Below are 17,742 nucleotides of genomic sequence, written 5' to 3'. Positions count from 1 at the left end.
TGACAGAATCCCCCCTAGGAACGGCTCCTGACGCTCCTACCAGCTCTCTCAGGGTGGAGGACCCTGAACTGACGAATGAGGTCAGGGTCCAGGATGTCTTTGGCAGGAACCCAGGAGCGCTCCTCAGGACCGTAGCCTTCCCAGTCCACCAGATACTGCCAGGACCGCTGCACCCGGCGGGAATCCAGTATCCGGTAGACGGTATAAGCCGGCTGGCCTCCAATGACACGAGGCGGAGGGGGAGGTCTGTCTGCCGGGACAAGGGGAGAAAAAACAACAGGTTTTAACAATGACACATGAAATGTGGGATTAATCTTAAGGGATCTGGGTAAGTGTAGGCGATAAGAAACTGGGTTAACTCTCCTGGCAACCTTGAAGGGACCGATGTATTTTGGGACAGCTTGCGAGACTCCACCCGTAGAGGTAAGTCTCTTGTGGAAAGCCAGACTCTCTGGCCGGGGCGCAGGGTAGGCCCGGACGGCGACGTCTGTTGGCTTGTTGTTGATACCTCTGTGAGGAACGCATCAGATTAAGACGGGTCTTCCTCCACATAAGCCGACAGCGTCTGACGAACCTCAAGGCTGAAGGCACTCTGACTTCTGCCTCCTGGTCCGGGAACAATGGAGGAGCATAGCCAAACTGACACTCGTGCGGGGACATACCAGTGGAGGAGGAGCGCAAGGTGTTGTGCGCGTATTCGGCCCAAACAATAAAGGATGACCATGTGGACGGGTTGTCACGAGTCATACATCGGAGGGTGGTTTCCAGCTCTTGATTCATCCTCTCTGTTTGGCCGTTGGACTCCGGATGATACCCTGAAGATAGACTGGCAGAAGCCCCCATGAGTTGGCAGAAGGCCTTCCAAAACCTTGAGGCGAACTGGGGACCTCTGTCAGAAACCACATCTTGAGGAATGCCGAAGACTCGGAACACATGATTAATTACCAACTCAGCCGTTTCCTTGGCAGAAGGTAACTTAGTCAGAGGGACGAACCTGGCCGCCTTTGAAAACCTGTCGATTATGACTAGGATAGTAGTATTGCCATGGGATGGAGGAAGTCCAGTAATAAAGTCCAATGAGATATGGGACCAGGGTCTGTGGGGAACAGGTAAAGGATGAAGGAGTCCTTGAGGGCGGAGGTGAGAAGATTTGCCCTGGCAGCACACGGGGCAGGCATTGACGAAAGTGGCAACGTCTTCTCTTATGGTAGGCCACCAGAACTTACGCTGGATGAACTCCAAGGTGCGACCTACGCCCGGATGACAGGTGAGGCGAGAGGAGTGCCCCCACAGAAGGACCTGAGTCCTCACTGCCTTGGGGACAAACAACCGATTGGCAGGGCCTCCTTTAGGGTCCGGTTCGCTAGCTTGAGCACGTCTCACGGTATCCTCAACTTGCCACGAGATCGGAGCAACAATCTTAGCAGCAGGAAGGACAGGCATGTCCGTGTCATCTCGAATGGCAGGAGCGTAGACTGGGACAGGGCATCCGGTTTGAGATTCTTGACCCGGGCCGATAGGTGAGGATAAACTGGAATCGATTGAAGAAAAGAGACCATCTAGCTTGTCTAGAGTTCAATCGCTCGCCTGCTGGATATACTCCAGATTTTTGTGGTCCGTAAGCACTTGAAACGGGTGAGAAGCCCCCTCGAGCCAGTGTCTCCATTCCTTCAATGCCATCTTAACCGCTAGGAGTTCACGATCCCCCACATCGTAGTTCCTCTCAGTCGGGGTAAGCCGGTGTGAGAAGAAAGCGCACGGATGAAGCTTCTTGTCTTCACCCCTCTGAGACAGGACAGCTCCGACACCAACCTCTGATGCGTCTACCTCCACCACAAATGGTTCATCCGTAGTCGGTAGTATCAGGATGGGAGCAGAGAGGACGCGCTGCTTGAGTCCTTGGAAGGCCGTCTCAGCTTCTTCCCCAAAAACCTTGCATTGCCACCTTTGGTTAAAGCTGAGAGAGGAGCTGCCACCAAACTGAAGTTCTTGATGAACTTGCGGTAAAAGTTTGTGAAGCCCAGGAAACGCTGAACATCCTTAACGGATTTGGGGGTGGGCCAACCGCTACCGCCCCTACCTTCCTAGGGTCCATTTGATTCGACCGGGTTCCACTACAAATCCCAGGAATTGTACTGGATGAATGGAATTCACATTTTTCCGGCTTAACGTACAGATGGCTGTCCAGGAGGCGTTTGAGTACTTGTCTGACATGCTTAGTGTGTTCTTGAAGGGAGCTCGAAAAGATGAGGATGTCATCCAAGTAAACGAACACAAATATGTTAAGCATATCCCTAAGCACATCGTTTATGAGCGCTTGGAACACCGCTGGGGCGTTGGTCAGGCCGAAGGGCATCACCAAGTATTCATAGTGACCAGTAGGCGTGTTGAAAGCGGTCTTCCACTCGTCACCAGGTCTGATCCGCACAAGATGGTATGCGTTCCGCAGGTCAAGCTTAGTGAAAACAACTGCTTCCTGGAGCAGCTCGAAGGCTGTGGCCATAAGGGGTAGCGGGTAACGGTTACGGACGGTTATGTCATTGAGTCCCCGGTAGTCGATGCAAGGACGTAACCCACCGTCTTTCTTGGCCACAAAGAAAAACCCTGCTCCCGCCGGGGAGGTTGATGGACGCATGAGGCCTGCTTCCAGAGAGTCCTTGATGTAGGTATCCATAGCAGCTCGTTCGGGTGGAGATAGGGAAAAGATCCGACCCCTGGGGGCAAGTGCCCGGAAACAGGTCGATGGGGCAATCGTAAGATCTATGGGGTGGTAGCATGGTGGCCTCTGTTTGCTAAACACCAGTTTGAGGTCATGGTAACACTCGGAACTCGGGTCAGGTCGATGGATTCTAAAGACTCGGGAGTAGAACTCGGGGAATTCTGGAAAATACAAGTAGCTTGGCACGTAGGACCCCACTGCTTGATAGTGCCCACAGACCAGTCGATGTGAGGGTTATGACTGTGAAGCCAGGGGTATCCAAGGACGAGAGGGAACTCGGAACAGGAGATCAAATGAAAGTTCATCAATTCCTGGTGTTGTGAAACTGAAAGTCTCAAGGAGGTAGTGACATGAGTGACAAGTCCAGATCCCAAAGGGCTTCCATCCAATGTAGTAACCCTCATGGGGTCACTTAGAAGTTCAGAGGGAACGCCATTCTCCTTCGCCCAGACACCATCCATGAAGTTACCTGCGGCTCCAGAGTCTACCAAGGCTTGAAGGTGAAGCTTGTGGTTGTCCCAGGAGAGGGTGACTGGAATGAGCAGACGGGAGTTGGACGGATGGGAGGAGGTTATGTTTCCCGCTACAGTTCCCCCGGTCTGTACGGGACAGAGCGTTTCCCTGGAGCCCGGGACACGTGGAACGGAAATGGCCCGGTTTGCCGCAATATAGACAGCGTCGCTCCTCATCCGGCGGTCTCTCTCAGCCTGGGAGATGCGTCCAATCTGCATGGGTTCCGGTGGAGCCAGTGATGATAAAGGTGGGGACTCGGAGCTGGGACTGATAGGAGCTAGAGGTCTACGGTTGAGTTCTCTCTCTCAGACGCTGGTCAATGCGTGAGGCCAACTTGATCAGGGACTCGAGATTGTCCGGGTGGTTCCCGAGTGGCCAGTTCATCTTGGATAGTGTCGGAAAGGCCTTTCAGAAAGCACACCGTGAGCGCCTCGTTCCAGCCACTGCTGCTGCCACCGTGCGGAACTGGATGGCATAGTCCGTCACGCTGCGCCAACCTTGATGGAGAGTCAGGAGCTGTTTGGCTGAGTCAGAACCACTGCTTGGGCCTTGAAACACTCGTTTGAATTCCTCAGCAAAGGCAGAGTAGCTGGCACAGCAGGAACTATGGGCATCCCACACAGCAGTAGCCCAGGCCAGGGCTTTTTCCGACAGCAGGGTGATGATATATGCGATCTTAGACCGGTCGGTGGGAAACGACGAGGGTTGCAGCTCAAAGGAGAGAGAACATTGAGTGAGAAACCCTTTACAAGCACTTGGATCACCTGAGAACCGTTGGGGAGGTGGAAGACGAGATTCAGCCAGGGGGTTAACTGCCATGGGTACGTGAACTTGAGGTACTGGGACGGAACTGTTGCCGGGGTAAGTCGATCAGATATTTGCTTAATGGAAGTCAGCATCTCCGACAGAAGATGAGAATGTCTAGCCATTAAGGCCTCTTGCTGAACCAGGGCGGCTTCGTGGCGTTGGACAGTCTCCTGGTGGTGGGACAGCGTGGCAAAAGGTCCTGGGAACTGGCTGCCTCTGGGTTCATTTTTGGCTCTGTGTTTCTGTCAGGACCCGTTTCGAACCTGGGTCTCCGGAGTGAGAAACAGTCACTTAACCAACTGAGCCACGAATAGACAGCAGAACCCAGAAGATGAGGCAGACACAGCAGTACTTAAGACGGTGAATTTAATAAAGAAAAAATCCAAAAATCCAAAAATGGCAAATCCAAAAAGGTGGTAGGAAAAACACAAAAGAACTCAAAAGAAACTCACCAAAAATAAACAAAAACAAAAAACAGAATACCACAAGAACGTCACCCGGAATCGACAAGAGCACACAGAACACTAGGGCAGGGTGCTAACATACAAACACAGAGCACAGAACTGAGGGAAACAAAGGGTTTAAATACAATCAGGGGAAAACGAGACACAGGTGCAAACAATAATGGGGATCAAGGGAAAAACACAGGGACAAAAAGCACAATGGGGACATCTACTGACAAAAACCCGGAACAACCCTGGCCAAATCCTGACAAGATAGGTGAGACAGAAGAGTATAGATCAGGTCATGTTGCTGGTATCAAAGTCCGATTCTCATGTCGTCCCTTTGCTAGACTATAGATAATATATATATTTGTATGTTGTATTGTCACATACACCAGATAGGTGTACTGAAATGTGTTGTTTTATAGGGTAAGCCATAGCAATACAGCACCCTGGAGCAAATGTGTGTTAAGTGCTTTGCTCAAGGGCACAGACAGATTTTTCACCTTGTCGACTCAGGTATTTGAACCGGCAACATTTTGTTTACTGGCCCAACGCTCGAACCGTTCAGCTACCTGCTGCCCTAATGAACCACATCAGAACCACATCAAGCGTGTAAAGAATCTAATTGAAGGACTTGTATGAACGGCACAGTTTATTCAATGTCATTCCTTTTCTACTTAATCCCTTCCATCTCTTTCATATTCTCCCTCTGTCTTCCTCCTCTCTCTCAATTCAATTCAATTCAAGGGGCTTTATTGGCATGGGAAACGTGTTAACATTGCCAAAGCAAGTGAGGTAGATATTATACAAAAGTGAAATAAACAATACAAATTAATTAACAGTAAACATTACACATACAGAAGTTTCAAAGCAATAAAGACATTACAAATGTCATATTATATATATATATATATATATACAGTGTTGTAACAATGTACAAATAGTTAAAGTACACAAGGGAAAATAAATAAGCATAAATATGGGTTGTATTTACAATGGTGTTTGTTCTTCACTGGTTGCCCTTTTCTTGTGGCAACAGATCACAAATCTTGCTGCTGTGATGGCACACTGTGGAACTTCACCCAGTGGATTTTCTCTCTCTCTCTCTCTCTCTCTCTCTCTCTCTCTCTCTCTCTCTCTCTCTCTCTCTCTGTCTCTCTCTCTTATTCACTATCCCTCTCTCTCTTGTTCTTTCTCTCTCACACTATCTCTCTTGTTCGCTCTCACGCTCTTGCTCCCTTTCTCTCTCATTCACTATCTATCTCGTGCTCTCGCTCCCAATCTCTCTCTCTCTCATTCTCTCTCTCATTCTCTCTCATTCACTATCTCTCTCTCTCTTGTTCTCTTTCTCTTGTTTACTATCTCTCTCTCTCTTGTTCTCTTTCTCTTGTTTACTATCTCTCTCTCTCTTGTTATCTTGCGCTCTTTTGCTCTCTCTCTCTCTCTCTCTCTCTCTCTCTCTGTTCTCTTGCTCTCTCTCTCTCTCTCTCTCTCTCTTGTTCTCTTGCTCTCTCTCTCTTGTTCTCTTGCTCTCTCTCTCGTTCTCTTGCTTTCTCTCCCTCTCTCTCTCCCCCTCTCTCTCTCTATCTCTCTTCCTCCCTCTCATTCTGTTTCGTCTCTCTATCATGCTCAGTCTCTCGTTCACTATTTCACTGACTTTCTCTCCTCCTCTCACACTCAGTCTCTCTCCATCCCCCTTTCTCTTGCCCCCCCCTCCCCTCAATGCCAAGGTTTTGTTCTCACTGCTCACCCAGTCAGTTCATTTCAGAGAGTGCCTCTCACTCCCTGTGCCTCTGAGAGCCCCTGAAGTCTCAGACACCAGACGGATTTCAAAGACTCACTTAAATTTTACATCGATTTTCCTCCATGCATGTTTTTGCATAATCCCGGCAACATTACCTAGCTCTCCTTAGCCAAAAAAACTACATTGCTCTCTCTCTCTCCAGTCTGAACCAAGCCTTTGGCTTCTAACAGTAGTTTAATTTGTCTGTTTTCTGACTTGAAGTTTGTTCTGTATGTTGGCATTCTGTACAAAACACTAAGCCTAGGCCTCATGGAAGCTATTGACGAATCACACATGATATGGATGTGGACGGACGGCGAGCCATGAATAAATAATCAAATGTATGGTAACATAGATAGAAGAATGATTCCAGTCCCTTTTGTGTGTGTTGTAACAGTGGGATTCCAGGGAAGAAGTGTGGAACTATCATAGTGAGAGCAGAGGAGCTGAGCAATTGCAGGGTGAGTTATTTTTTGTGTGTTTAAAAAAAAACTCACTTGCAGTATGAAGCTGTTGTTTAGCCCCTTGAATGAACAGGCATCATCAAAATGGACAACTTTAGCCTTTTAAACAGTGGATGTTTAGTCATACATACAGTATCCACATACTCCAACAAACAAACACACGCACACACTCACATACATGCACAAACATTGTTTCAAGTGTAAGCACAGAAATCACACGTTGCCTGTTTCCCAACGAGTAGCTCTCTATGTACTGCAGCGACCTTAAACCCAACACCTACAGTTCCCTTGGAAGGTATTCAGACCCCTTGACTTTTTCCACTACATTTTCCATAATGACAAAGTGAAAACAGAAATATATTATTTACATAAGTATTCAGACCCTTTGCTGTATGACTGGAAATTGAGCTCAGATGCATCCTGTTTCCATTGATCATCATTGAGAAGTTTCTACAACTTGATTGGAGGCGACCTGTGGTAAATTCAATTGATTGGACATGATTTGGAAAGACACACCCTGTCTATATAAGGTTCCACACTTGACAGTTGTGGTAGCAATTCAATAGGAAAAGAGATTGCAGACTCTTTCAAACTACACTTTTATTATATGATTTGCAAAAAGGCAATTAGTTGTCTGTGCAGATTTAAGATAGCACGAGGTTGATAGCCTGATGGCTCAACCGTCTAGCTGCATTCACAACAGCAAACACTATAATATCCATGTGACTTTCTGTAGACAGTAAATCCATGGGATGTCGTTTGGGTGCTGCGGTCGCACCCAAATGGACCTTAGCTATATGCTCAATCTTGTCTGATGTGCAAAATCTTGCCTGATACAAAGGCAAGTTTGTATCAGATTAGAAAAGACAAGCATATAACGAGATATTTCTTTATACAGTAAAACACAGGATAGCATGACAAATGATGTAATTTCTCACAATATTTCCTCCCTTTTGAGGCTAAGTCTCAACCTAATAGAAAATGACACAAGTATTTTAATTAAGCTGTTGCGACTCTAGGGGCAGTATTTTCATTTTTGGAAAAAATATGTTCCCGTTTTAAACGGGATATTTTGTCAGGACAAGATGCTAGAATATACAGATAATTGACAGCTTTGAATAGAAAACACTCTAATGTTTCCAAAACTGTAAAGATATTGTCTGTGAATATAACAGAACTGATGTTGCAGGCGAAAGCCTGAGAAAAATCCAATCCGGAAGTGCCCCATATTTTGAAAGCGTCAGATGATGACAACGGTCCCGTTCACGGGATGGGGTGTCACTATTAAACAAGCATTAACATGAGGAAAAAGATGGAACAGGACACACTTTCTTACACATAGTATATTACAATTGTAAATCACCTCCGTTGTCATTGAGTTTCAATCCTTTACATAGTGCAATTCATTCTCAGAAGGGAGAAAGGAACATATGAATTTAACATCAATACATACCGTATCACCACACAAAAGGCAATTGCTTTGTTGAGACTGTCCATATTGCCACAGGGTCACCATGACGGTAGGCCCTTAACTCTACCGTGGGAGCATTATTCACACAACCCCCGCTGTGAGCATGGCCTATGGACATGTTGCACCATTAACTAAATGTTTTTTACCTTGGTGTTATGGATTATCATCATCTTCATCAGACATGTAATCAGACAAAGGAAATGAATTAGATAAATACGGTTCTGAGGCGTCTCCTTCAGGGGTCAGTAATGACATGGCAAGAATAGCCTCAATGTCTTTGCTGCACAATTTCTTTACACAAGTTTTAATAATATAAAAAATAACTAAGCCATAAATCAACCAGTGAACTATTGTAGCTCCCATAACACCAAATAATGACTGAACCTATCCAAGCGGATTCCAATCGTTGTCTGGTTGGTGTTCCTCTGCAAAATCACAGCTAAGCTTTTCAGATGTTCCACTACAATAGTAAAGTTACCCTCACCCTGGGGTATGGAATGTACAGCAATGGTCATCTATCATTTACATTTACATTTTACATTTACGTCATTTGACACACTCTTATGCAAACATTCTGTCCCTGTATGTACTTAGCCTCTAGTTACAAATATGTTTTGCACAATGAATAATTCTATCTAACCCATAACACATTATTCACTACTTCTAGTCAACTTACACAGTTATAAACATACTAAAACATGCTCAAGTCAATTGTACTGTATCATCCAGAAATTCATATGTATTGATGTGCTTTAACATTGGAATTCTGATAACTTCTTTAAAGCAACTTCCCTACTATCAATGTTATACAACCATCATCAATGCTCCACGTTGAGTTTATCACTCAAATTCAAGACCCTCAACTTAGCACCCACCAACACAGGTAGAATGCATATTTACAAACAGGGAACCATATATAGACGGTTTGTACTACTTCTTACCAGTATGAGCCTTTCTCATTATGGCCCCTGTTTATCCCTGTCTTACACTGTCGTGAGTGGCATGTTAATGACAGATCGGTATCTCAATGCAGTCTAAATTACTATACATTTTTGCAGTGTGCAGACCTCCACAATCAACCTGCTACCCCCAAACAAACAATTACGGGCAAGGTTGACCCCACCCCCTCCTGGCACTCGTCCTTCTTGCGTGTCTTCATGTTCTTCTTCAGATAGTGTTTCAGTTTATCCTTCAAATGGCACATGTTCAAAGTGGATGGCCCTTTATAATGCCTCTCACCTGAGCCGCCATTTTCCTTTACAGTCCCCCAACAGCATGAAAGAAGTTGACAGGATCTCTCTCAATGCTCACTCCACATGGACTCATGTCACACTCCTGAGAGAAAAACATGAGAGAAAAAGCAGTTGATAGCTTCGACTGGATGCTGTGTACAGGTTGCTGGCTAAGACTCAGGTCTCACGGTAGGAGTGGTGAAGGAAAAGGTCATAGTGAACGCCGTTTCTTCAGCCGGTTAGGGGGGTTGAGGCTCACACTGTTCTTGACTATCAATTTATACCTTCCATGCATCTAGACACCATCTGTGGTCACCTTCGCCATAACCTCGAAAAAGGGCAGACCAAAACAACAGTTTAAGGCATTTTTCATTCAGAAAAATATTTATCGTATAACAAATTATTACCTTTCCAATTTTCTTAATACAACATTCCTGAAACAAATGTCAAAGAGCATAACAACACACTTGTTGAAACCATTTTTAAAATGTGCTTATACCTTATCATACTGACAACCTCCCCGCAGAGTTATCCCTTAGGGAGGAATCCCAACCGTATAGCAGACCCAACCTGGTGAGATTTGTATCAAAACAAGACAAAAACAAACAGACAACACAACAAAAGCAATACACAATTAATTCATATTAAACTAGAGGTGGGGAAAAGGTTTCCTTCTTTCATAGGCTGACATGTGATGAAATACATTTGCATATTTACCAAAAGCCCCAAGGGACTAGTAACTAAAAACTACAACACTGCCTGTTAAATAAAAAATTACCAAATTAGAATAACAAATCACATTAGAATTACAACTCTTGATAACTCATAAGGTCATGGGATAATAGACTAGAGACAGGTGTCCCTCATCATTAGTGTTTAGATATTACATTTAAATCTCACCCAATGTCTTCAGTTTTTCTAGTGAGGGTGACCAGGCCTTACCAGGAAGTCTGCTACTCTTTGTTTATTATCTATGCATAGTCACTTGGACTCTACCTAAATGTGCCTCCACACATTGACTCTGTACTGGTATCCCCTGTATATAGCCTCTCTATTGTTATTTTACTGCTGCTGTTTAATTATTTGTTACTTAAATGTATTGATATTTTTTACTTATCTATTTTTTACTTAACACATATTTTTCTTAAAACTTCTTAAAACTAAAACTTCTTAAAGCATTGTTGGTTAAGGGCCTGTAGGTAAGTATTTGGTCTATGGTCTACACCTGTGGTCTCACCCAAACAGATTGTAGCTATATAAGTCCCAGAAAGGCAAGTTTGTATAAAGTTAGAAAAAACTCTAGCATATAACAAGAGACAATTCTTTAAACAGTAAAACACGGGATAGCATGACTAACTATGTAATTTTCCGCGACACTGCATGTCAGAGCAAAAACCAAGTCCTGAGGTCGAAGAGACAGGATTGTGTCGAGGCACAGATCTGGGGAAGCGTAATAAAAAATGTCTGCAGCATTGAAGATCCCCAAAACACAATGGCCTCCATCAATCTTAAATGGAAGAAGTTTGGATGGTCACTCTGTCAGAGCTCTAGAGTTCCTCAGTGGAGATGGGACAACCTTCCAGAAGGACAACCATCTCTGCAGCGACACACCAATCAGGCCTTTATGGTAGAGTGGCCAGACGGAAGCCACTCCTCAGTAAAAGGCACATGACAGCCCGCTTGAAGTTTGCCAAAAGGCACCTAAAGACTCTCAGACCACAAGAAACAAGATACTCTGGTCTGATGAAACCGAGATTGAACTCAAGATTGAAAAGACGATCAGTATTTATCTGGCTAAAAGAGAATGAATATAATATCTATTGTTTACAGGAAACCTATTCAACAATCTTAAGTGAAGTTTTGTGGAAAAAGGACTGGGGGGGGCAAAATATATTTCTCCCATGGTTGAAGAAATTCAAAAGAGATGATGGTATTAATTAACAGTAATTTTGATCCAAATGTGCAAATTGTCCAAACAGATCATCAAGGTAGATGGATTATTTTAAATATATTATTGGACAATAAACATATATGGATTCTTAACCTATACGGTCCAAACAATGATGATCCAAGCTTCTTTGAAAATATATATGAGAATTTATCAACTCTACAATCAACACTAGACTCTATTATTATGGTGGGAGATTTTAATACGGACTTAAATACCTCTATGGACCGTAAAGAAAATCACACTACAAACTATCATCCTCAGACACTTTTGGAATTCATCAACGTCATGGATATATTGGAATTAGTGGATATATGGAGACTTAAATACCCTGACCTAGTGAGATATACATGGCGGAGGCTTAATCAAGCTAGTCGTCTTGATTACATTCTTCTGTCATTCTCTCTGGCACCAAAAGTTTAAAAAGTGTTGTTAGGGGACAGTATGCAGTCGGATTATCACATAATTGGCATATATATATTACTCTTACAGAATTTCCACGTGGGCGGGGATATTGGAAATTTAATCAAAGCCTCTAGATGATAAATTGTTTAGAACTAGGACAGAATAATTTATAACTGACATTTTCAGACACAACATAGGTACAACAGATCCCCTTATTGTGTGGGACACTTTAAATGTGCCTCTATTTATTTATTTCACCTTTATTTAAGCAATAAACACTGTAAGATGTGCAGAAGATGAATGTGCAAGTAGAGATACTGGGGTGCAAAAGAGCAAGATAGATAAATAAATAAATACAGTATGGGGATGAGGTAGTTGGATAGGCTATTTACAGATGGGCTATGTACAGGTGCAGTGATCTGTGAGCTGCTCTGACAGCTGGTGCTTAAAGCTAGTGAGGGAGATATGAGTCTCCAGCTTCAGTGATTTTTGCAGTTTGCTCCAGTCATTGGCAGCATAGAACTGAAAGGAAAGGCGACCAAAGGAAGAATTGGCTTTGGGGGTGACCAGTGAGATATACCTGCTGGAGCGCATGTTACGAGTGGGTGCTGCTATGGTGACCAGTGAGCTGAGATAAGGCAGGGCTTTACCTAGCAGAGACTTGTAGATGACCTGGAGCCAGTTGGTTTGGCGGGGGAGAGTATGAAGCGAGAGCCAACCAACGAGAGCGTACAGGTCGCAGTGGTGGGTAGTATATGGGGCTTTGGTGACAAAACGGATGGCACTGTGATAGACTACATCCAGTTTGTTGAGTAGAGTGTTGGAGGCTATTTTGTAAATGACATCGCCAAAGTCGATTATCGGTAGGATGGTCAGTTTTACTAGGGTATGTTTTGCAGCATGAGTGAAGGATGCTTTGTTGCGAAATAGGAAGCCGATTCTAGATTTAATTTGGGATTGGAGATGCTTAATGTGAGTATGGAAGGAGAGTTTACAGTCGAACCAGACACCTAGGTATATGTAGTTGTCCACATATTCTAAGTCAGAACCGTCCAAGGTAGTGATGCTGGACGGGCGGGCAGGTGCGGGCAGCGATCGGTTGAAGAGCATGCATTTAGTTTTACTTAAGAGCAGTTGGAGGCCACGGAAGGAGAGTTGTATGGCATTGAAGCTCATCTGGAGGTTAGTTAACACAGTGTCCAAAGAAGGGCCAGAGGTATAGAGAATGGTGTCGTCTACGTAGAGGTGGATCAGAGAATCACCAGCAGCAAGAGCGACATCATTGATGTATACAGAGAATAGTCGGCACGAGAATTGAACCCTGTGGCACCCCATAGAGACTGCCAGAGGTCCGGACAACAGGCCCTCTGACTTGACACGCTGAACTCTATCAGAGAAGTAGTTGGTGAATCAGGCGAGGCAATCATTTGAGAAACCAAGGCTGTTGAGTCTGCTGATAAGAATGTGGTGATTGACAGAGTCGAAAGCCTTGGCCAGGTCGATGAATACGGCTGCACAGTAATGTCTCTTATCGATGGCGGTTATGATATCGTTTAGGACCTTGAGCGTGGCTGAGGTGCACCCATGACCAGCTCTGAAACCAGATTGCATAGCGGAGAAGGCACGGTGGGATTTGAAATGGTCAGTAATCTGTTTGTTAATTTGGCTTTCAAAGACCTTAGAAAGGCAGGGTAAGATATAGATCTGTAACAGTTTGGGTATAGAGTGTCTCCCCTTTGAAGAGGGGGATGACCGTGGCAGCTTTCCAGTCTTTGGGGCTCTTAGAGGATACGAAAGAGAGGTTGAACATGCTAGTAATAGGGGTTGCAACAATTTTGGCAGATAATTTTAGAAAGAGGTGGTCCAGATTGTCGAGCCCAGGTGATTTGTAGGTGTCCAGATTTTGCAGCTCTTTCAGAACATCAGCTATCTGGATTTGGGTGAAGGAGAAATGGGGAGGCTTGTGCAGGTTGCTGTGGGGGGGTGCAGGGCTGTTGATCGGGGTAGGGGTAGCCATGTGGAAAGCATGGCCAGTCTTAGAAAAATGCTTATTGAAATTCTCAATTATTGTGGATTTATCGGTGGTGACAGTGTTTCCTAGCCTCAGTGCAGTGGGCAGCTGGGAGGAGGTGCTCTTATTCTCTATGGACATTACAGTGTCCCAGAACCTTTTTTGAGTTTGTGCTACAGGATGAGAATTTCTGCTTGAAAAAGCTAGCCTTAGCTTTCCTAACTGCCTGTGTATATTGGTTCTTAACATCCCTGAAAAGTTGCATATCACGGGGGCTATTCAATGCTAATGCAGAACGCCACAGGATTGTTTTGTGCTGGTCAAGGGCAGTCAGGTCTGGAGTGAACCAAGGCCTATATCTGTTCCTGGTTCTACATTTTTGAAAGGGGCATGCTTATTTAAGATGGTGAGGAAGGCACTTTTAAAGAATAACCAGGCATACTCTGCTGACGGGATGAGGTCAATATCCTTCCAGGATACCCGGGCCAGGTCGATTAGAAAGGCCTGCTCGCTGAAGTGTTTTAGGGAGCGTTTGACAGTGATGAGGGGTGGTCGTTTGACTGCAGACCCATTACGGATGCAGGCAAGGAGGCAGTGATCGCTGAGATCTTGGTTGAAAACAGCAGAGGTGTATTTAGAGGGCAAGTTGGTTAGGATGATATCTATGAGGGTGCCCGTGTTTACGGATTTGGGGTTGTACCTGGTGGGTTCATTGATAATTTGTGAGAGATTGAGGGTATCAAGCTGAGATTGTAGAATGGCCGGGGTATTAAACATGTCCAAGTTTAGGTCACCTAGCAGCACGAGCTCTGAAGATATATGGGGGGATATCAATTCACATATGGTGTCCAGGGCACAGCTGGGGGCAGGGGATGGTGTGGTGGTTCATTTCTTTACTATTAAATGTGGGGAGACAAACTTATCACACAATCAAGAGTTATACTTAAACTAAATATTTAATGTTGAGAGCCTTGCAATAGCAATGACTTGTCAACTATTCACAATTTCTAATGATCCGTTGAGAGTGGAGAGACAAAAGTACAAAGGTATTTTATAGCCAAGATACACCCCTTTCAACCTACATGACGAACAACTGATACATAGAATGTGTCACAAGGTTAAGACTCCAAACGGGAACCATCTCTCCCTGGTACGGTATAGAGCAGAAACATTAACTCATGCTCTCGAATGCTCTTTAGGTTTTATCACCCAAAGACATTGTAAATTTCCTCTGTCAGTGTTATCTCTCAGAGGCCCATCCTCAGTAGAACACACACACACAATAGTTAACAGACTACTCTGTTCTGTCGAATAAAACAACCATTTGATGCAATAAAAGCATTATAACATTAGTCTTGCAGTTTTTCCCTTGACAGTGGTTTATAGCAAGCGGCAGCAATGAGAGACTTGTTTCTGGAAAGGTTGATTTTTAAAAGTAGAAGCTCGAATTGTTTGGGTACAGACCTGGATAGTAAGACAGAACTCTGCAGGCTATCTCTGCAGTAGATTGCAACACCGCCCCCTTTGGCAGTTCTATCTTGTCGGAAGATTTTGTAGTTAGGGATGGAAATTTCTGGGTTTTTGGTGGTCTTCCTACACCAGGATTCAGACACGGCTAGGACATCCGGATTGGCAGAGTGTGCTAAAGCAGTGAATAAAACAAACTTAGAGAGGGGGCTTCTAATGTTAACATGCATGAAACCAAGGCTTTTACGGTTACAGAGGTCAGCAAATGAGAGTACCTGGGGTGTAGGAGTGGAGCTAGGCACTGCAGGGCCTGGATTAACCTCTAGATCCCCAGAGGAACAGAGGAAGAGTAGGATAAGGGTACGGCTAAAGGCTAACAGAACTGGTCGTCTAGTACGTTCAGAACAGAGAGTAAAAGGAGCAGGTTTCTGGGCGCGATAGAATAGGTTCAAGGCATAATGTACAGACAAAGGTATGGTAGCATGTGAGTACATTGGAGGTTAACCTTGGCATTGAGTAATGATGAGAGAGATGTTGTCTTTAGAGGCGTTTAAACCAGATGATGTCACCGCATATGTGGGAGGTGGAACTAAATGGTTGGTTAAGGCATATTGAGCAGGGCTAGAGGCTCTACAGTGAAATAAGACAATAATCACTAACCAGGACAGTAATCGACAAGGCATATTGATATTAGGGAGAGGCATGCATAGCCGAGTGATCATAGGGGTCCTGTGCTTGATTGGGCTGGCTGGAGACACTGCGATTCAGACAGCTAGCAGGCAGGGGCTAGCGAGCTAGCAGAAGGGCCTTAGAAGGACGTCGCGACGGAGGAAAGTCTGTTTTAGCCTCCATGTGCGTTGACGTCGATAGACCAGTCTTGATGGATTAGTAGGGTTCCGAGTAGCAGAGGGGTCCAAGTCCAATTGGCAAAATAGGTTTAGTGAACCAAGAAATTGCCGATGGATCTATTCAGCTAACAGTCCAATATGCTCTAGACAGCTAGCGAGCCGCGGCTCGCAGCTAGCGGGCCGTGGCTAGCAGGCTAGCAGATGGGCATTCAGTGGACGTCGCGGCGTATGGGCCAGTTGAGTACCCCCTCAAGCAGGTTACGTCGGTAGTCCAGTCGTGAAGGATCGGTGGGGTTCCGTGCCCCGTACCGGCAGTAGAAGGGGTCCGGGCATTGTAGCCCAGGAGTGGCTGATGGGCCTCTTCAGCTAGCTGGGAGAATGGGCCTAGCATGGGCTAGCTCCAGGCTAATTGGTGCTTGCTTCGGGACAGAGGTTAGCCAGGATTAGTCACTCGGGTTGCAGCTAGCTAGCTGCGATGATCAGGTGAAAAGGTTCAGAGCTTGCGGTAGGAATCCGGGGATATGGAGAGAAAATAGGTCCAGTATGCTCTGGTTTGAGTCGCGTTGTACAAACTCGCGAGAGCTTTCCGAGCTAAACGTTAGCTGATGACCGCTATCAGTGGTTAGCTGACTACTAGCTAGTACAGACAGGAGCAGGCAAGCCAAATTACAGGGAGGAACTTCTGATACAATTAAAGGCTTTACTGGGAAAACTCCATTAGGCTGGGTGGCATACAGGATACCTATTTTTTTATTTTTTAGAAAAATAAAGAATGTTTTAAATCTAGTGAGCTGGCTAGCTTCTGTTGGGGGATTCCGGTTCCGAGGTAAATAAAAGAACAGATTCACACCACGTTGGGTGAGGCGGGTTACAGGCGAGTATTTTGAAGTAGAGGTTTAGAAAAATACAAAAAAATATATATCAAAGAAAAATATATAAAAAGATATATACATGGAACATGACAAGATGAAGGACAAAGACGTCTGACTTCTACGCCATCTTGGATTAAGAGGCCATGCAATTTAGAGGCCATGCAATTCAGTACTCATCTATAAAACAATAGCAATTTAGATCAAAAGAGTCCATATTAACAAAGGAAATTGAAGTACTAACAGTACAGTAGATAGCAATAAAAACTGTACCCTAAAGGCACAGAATAGGTTAGAGGAAAAACAAAAAGAAATGGAGGAACTTATTCAAGAAAGATCCAGTGTAATATATTATAAAAAATAAAGCGAACTGGATGGAATAGGGGGAAATGCACCAAATTATTTTTCAATCTTCAATATAGAAATGCTACCAACATTTTTTATTGAAACTTGTTATAAATGATGGAGTCACGCATGATTCACCGAATTATGTTGTGAAAGAGGAAGTAAAGTACTTTAAGAATATGTTTTCATTTCAGTCTCCTCCATCTCCACTAAACTGAAACTAATTGCATTGATTTTTTTTCCTAATAATAATGTAAAATTAATATCTGTACAGACAGACTCAGGTCAAGGCCAAATTACAGAGGAGGAACTTCTTGATACAATTAAAGCCTTTAAGGCTGGGAAAACTCCAGGGCTGGATGGCATACCAGTATACCTCTTTTTTATTTTTTTTTCCAAGCTTGTAGCGTCATA

General features: G+C 44.5%; 1 pseudogene; it reads left to right on the top strand.

Annotated features, from left to right (window-relative positions):
- The window catches only part of LOC135509026 (copine-8-like), an 82,751-nt pseudogene that overhangs the window by 49,228 nt on the left and 15,781 nt on the right, over window positions 1-17,742 (top strand).

This window comes from Oncorhynchus masou, chromosome 22 (assembly GCF_036934945.1).
Source record: "Oncorhynchus masou masou isolate Uvic2021 chromosome 22, UVic_Omas_1.1, whole genome shotgun sequence".
Lineage (NCBI taxonomy): Eukaryota > Metazoa > Chordata > Actinopteri > Salmoniformes > Salmonidae > Oncorhynchus > Oncorhynchus masou.
The sequence above is the reverse complement of the archived record's forward strand: the minus strand, read 5'-3'. Positions and strand labels throughout refer to the sequence as shown.